The sequence below is a fragment of the Juglans regia genome, chromosome 14 (genome assembly GCF_001411555.2).
Source record: "Juglans regia cultivar Chandler chromosome 14, Walnut 2.0, whole genome shotgun sequence".
NCBI classification, from domain to species: domain Eukaryota; kingdom Viridiplantae; phylum Streptophyta; class Magnoliopsida; order Fagales; family Juglandaceae; genus Juglans; species Juglans regia.
In genome coordinates, this window is record NC_049914.1 from 19,531,652 (window position 1) to 19,536,644 (window position 4,993).

A 4,993-nucleotide genomic window follows, 5' to 3' on the forward strand; every position below is an offset into this window, starting at 1 on the left:
ATAAGAAAGAACGAATATATACATATATATATATATATATATATATATTGCAAGTCAAAATAAAGCTGAAACATTGGGAATCCATAAGCGGGGAGAGAGGTATATATATATATATATATATAAATATATATCCCATGCATATACATGATTATATATTGTTAATTTAGGGAAAAGATTAATACCTCACGTCAAAAGATGAGGCTGTAAGGATCGATGGTGAAGGTTTCATTCTGATGCCTTAACGAATATATGTAATAAATTAATAAATACAGGAATAAATAAAGTCTAAACGATTGACGTGAGGTATTAACATTTTTTCCTTTCCTCTAAATCGGTATAGGTTTTTCCTTTCTGGTGTATCGCTTTCCGGCAATCTAATTAAAAATTAACACACACGCTGCATCGCGTATTCTCCATAATCGATCATATAGCTAGCCCCACAACAAGAAAATCCACAAAAAGACTGGAGTGTGAGATCACTCATGCACTACCCTAACCTGACCATTACCATTGTTGTGTGATCCATATATAATGCCTCCACTAAAAGAGCATCGATCACGGTTCTCTTGCCTGCATGCCTAGTAAGTCATGAGCGGATTTTGATTATTCGAGTCAACTATAAATCATGAGCTAATAACTTACAAGAAATGATAATTGCAATTCTGAATGTGTAAGTGCCGCACAATCACTTTAAAAAAAGTAAATAAATACGAGACCTACATGAAAAGAAAATTAATTTTTTAATAGTCGACCGTACTCTTTTACAAAACGATTGCACGACACTTGTGCACCCCACGACTATACGTAGCATTACTCATAACTTAATATCAATATCAATATCAATTTAAACATAAAATTTAATACATGAAAAGGGTAAAACTACTACATTGAATAAGAAAACATTAATAAAAGTATGCTTATATATAATTGTTTATTAATTTGTACATGCATTTGAGCCCGCCCACTCCGATAAATGGATTGATTCGGAGTTGACTCATGCACGGATATATAATGATCACTAAAGGAATTGGAATATATATATATATATATATATATATATATATATATATATATTATGTATAGAGAGAGTTTGAAATTAGCCATGAATATTATTAATATTATTCGTATTGTCAAAGATGACAAAACTTGAATATGATTAAGTTCTTTCGGCATAAAGTTTGTCTCGTGATCATCATCACCACCATTAATATATAATGTAAGAGAGGTAAGTTGTCAATTGAATGACCTAACATCCCATGAATAATAATAGTTTTTCTTTGCCGAAAGACACAGCTAGGATATGTACATCCGGCCATAGCCAACCAATATGCCGATTTGTGGCACTTAATCCGCAAAGCATAATTAATATGGTTGTGGTGGGTTAATTATTTCTTAAGATTCCGTCATCATATATATGCAATATGCAATCATAGCTAGCTTTGTTTAACTACACATGCATGATAAAGGGTACTATTGGATTAGAAACCATTTATTAATGGACGGACCTCTATATATGTTATATATATGTTGGAAATCAAAAGTTCAATTGACCATTTGAAACTTTTCATGAATTTTGTTTTACCCATAAAAAGGTTTAGATATAAAGTAGCCGACAATGTTTGACCTAATGAAAATCAGGGATTACTAGTACTTATATTGGGTTAGAGCTATGTCGGAATTTGATCATTCGCTATTTGAATTTTATACAGGCATGATAAACATGATGAGTAGTATACAATATTAGCGGATATTGTTTTAGTTTTAATTTGTACAAATCACAAATATACAATATTCGTGTAGGTTTTTCATAAGTGGCGTTGCAAAAGCGGTTTTTCTTGTAGTGTGATACTTCAATGTCTTGTAAAAATGTAAAAAAATTTACTTTTTCTTAGGTCTCGTTTTTTTTTTACAGATGAGATAAGATGAGTTGAGATAAAAGTTGAAAGTTGAATAAAATATTATTAGAATATTTTTTTAATATTATTTTTGTTTTAGAATTTAAAAAAGTTAAATTATCTATTTTATTTTATGTGAAAATTTAAAAAATTATAATAATTAAATGAGATATTTTGTAAAGTGAACGAGAACTTAATAGTAAGATAAAACCTACCCCTTTTTTTTTTTTTTCTTTCTTTTATAAAGAATCTGCACGAATCTTGAATATGTGAGAGACTTATAGCTGTAGCATTACTCTTAAGCCAAAATATGCTTTGAAATTATTTTCATCGATTTAACTTTTTTTTTTTTTTTTATTTATCTTTCTCACGTTGCTTTAAGGACGTGATAACTTTTTATGATTTCTTTGCCAGTTTGCCGGGTAAAGTAAGGGAGAACAATGTTTACGTGTCAAGGTCTGAAAGGACAAAGAAACATAATGCTTTAGGATTTGATTTGAACTTTAAAACTTTAGGAATTTGGATAGGGTTTCGGGTAACGAGAATTGGTGTATTTTAGGAAAGGAATTGATGTTAAAGGTTGGTGGTAAGTTGATTTTTAGATTTGCATATCGTTTAGTACACGTACGACGAATTCATGCATGATTAACAAAAAAGCAAAATAAAACCACAACCACATGATTTTTCAGCTCACATATATATATAATTTGTTAACGGGACATAATATTGCATTTGCTCCTCATGAATTGCTACTATATTTAATTTGTACCGAATTATGAAAAAGAGAAATAATTAGATCAAACCCATCATGTAGATATATAGATATCTTGTTCTATCATTAATTCATGCAGAGATAAGCACGACCTTTATCTTGTTATGGTGATATTCAAGATCAAATAGTCGACACGTGAAATATTTAGTTAAACATGATAAAGTGTAGAGTCAAAGTTGAAAGTTAGGAGATTTATTCTGACACCCAATAAAATCGTCATTTATCTCAAAAGATTAGACTGTGTTTGAATGTTGAACTGAGTTGAGATGGTTTTAGATGAGTGGAATATAATATTATTAGAATATTATTTTTAATATTATTATTATTTACAATTTGAAAAAATTGAATTGTTTATTATATTTTATGTAGGAATTTGAAAAAGTTATAATGATGAGTTAATGTGAGTTTTGAATCCAAATAAGATCTAAACTAGGGCTGTAAATGAACCTGTCTGTTCAATAGCTCGCTCAGTTAAACTCGAATCGAATTCGACTCGTAAAAAAAAAACTCGTTCGTGAAAGCAGATACCCGCTCGAATTGTAAATGACACATACCCAACAAAACTCGAGTCGACTCGGCTCGTTAAGGCTCGAGTCGACTCGTTAGCTTAACTCGATTAAAACTCATTCTTATATTGATAAATATATATATACACCTATGAGTATACACACACACACACACACATATATATATATATATATATGTAGTAACTAATAATATAAGCATACCACTTTCATAATTAAATATGTAATATGAAATACTTATGTCATATAGTGAATATATTTCATAAGTATATTTTATAATTTGTATAATAATTAGTCGATAAAATTTAATAATTTCATATACTAGTATGTGGGTACCATATATGAAATATATATATATGTTATCATATTAAGTGTATGTAGTAAAAATAAATGTAGGCATATAATATATTGTTATTTTGGATAAATATCAACTAGTTAAACATTAATTATTTATAAATTTTTTAAAATTTTATAATTCAATAGAGGTTCTACTTGTTAGTTGTATAAATTTAATATTAGATTTTTTATTTTTTTATTTAATTTATTACTTATTAAATCTTATTAAAAAAAACAGTTCGAGCTCGAGTTTGAACTCGGCTCGACTCGAATTCGTTTGTGGGACAAACTCAAGCTCGAGTTGAGAAGTTAGCTTATCGAGTCGAGCTCAAATAAAGAATAAAAAAAAAATTATAACTGGAATATTTTGAGTCGAGCCGAGCTCGGCAAGCCATAGACCGACTCGGCTCGGCTCGTTTACAGCCTTAATCTAAACTGATTGGAAGACGTAAATTTTATTATTTATTATTATCTTAACATCCTCGATGAAATTTATTGATGTGAGTTATTTTAAACAGTTATCATTTAAATTAGGAAGAAGTTACTTTACCTTCTCACTTTGACCATTCCATTTAACCGTTGGTCAATTTTTTTTTTTTTTTTGTTTTTATTTAGTGATTAGAAAAGTGATTTTAAATGTATTAATATATTTTTTATTTTTTAAAAAATATTAAAATATTAAAAAAAAAAACAAAATAAAACTGAACCATACGGCTAGCAGTAAGAATGGGGCGGCAGAATAGCCCCATTCTTTGAATAATTGATAGAATACAAAAATAACACATTAGCAAATTTAATTTAATTAAAAAATATTAATAATACTTGGGGGGTGAAGAATAATATTAGTGAAAAGACGTCCATTGTCAATATTTCCAGTGGCATATGCATGCGCAGCAACCTACCGGAACAAATGGGAGTTAGACACGTGATACTGTACAGAAAACCTTTCGGTCTGAGCCAACTGCCATGCGTTCTTCAATCATGAATAAATAAATGTCATAAAAAGGGAGACCAGGCGTTATGGAAAGAAAGCATATGGTTCTGTCCCTGATTCCCACTTGCACTGAGCACGGACAGTGGACGCGTGCGGATATTGAATATCAACTACTCTCTTCCCTGGTCAATAATGGAGAGAAAGAAAAACTATTTATTCTTTTTTAATAATTATATTATTTTATTTTTTTAATATAATATCAAATGATTTCAGAATTTATAATTATTTGATAATGATGATAATTAAGAACATGATAAATAGATTTTTTACCGAATAATTAAATAGTATAATTTTTTTTTAAAAATAAATTATTATTTTTTCAATTATTATATTAACTGAAACATTCAGTAAATTATATTAACTAAAAAATTTCTGCAGCAATTAACTAAAAAAGTTGTCGCATGGTGATCGCAATATCGTACGCGCCCCAAAGGGTGTTTTTGTTTTGTTTTTTTTTTTAACATGAGATAAT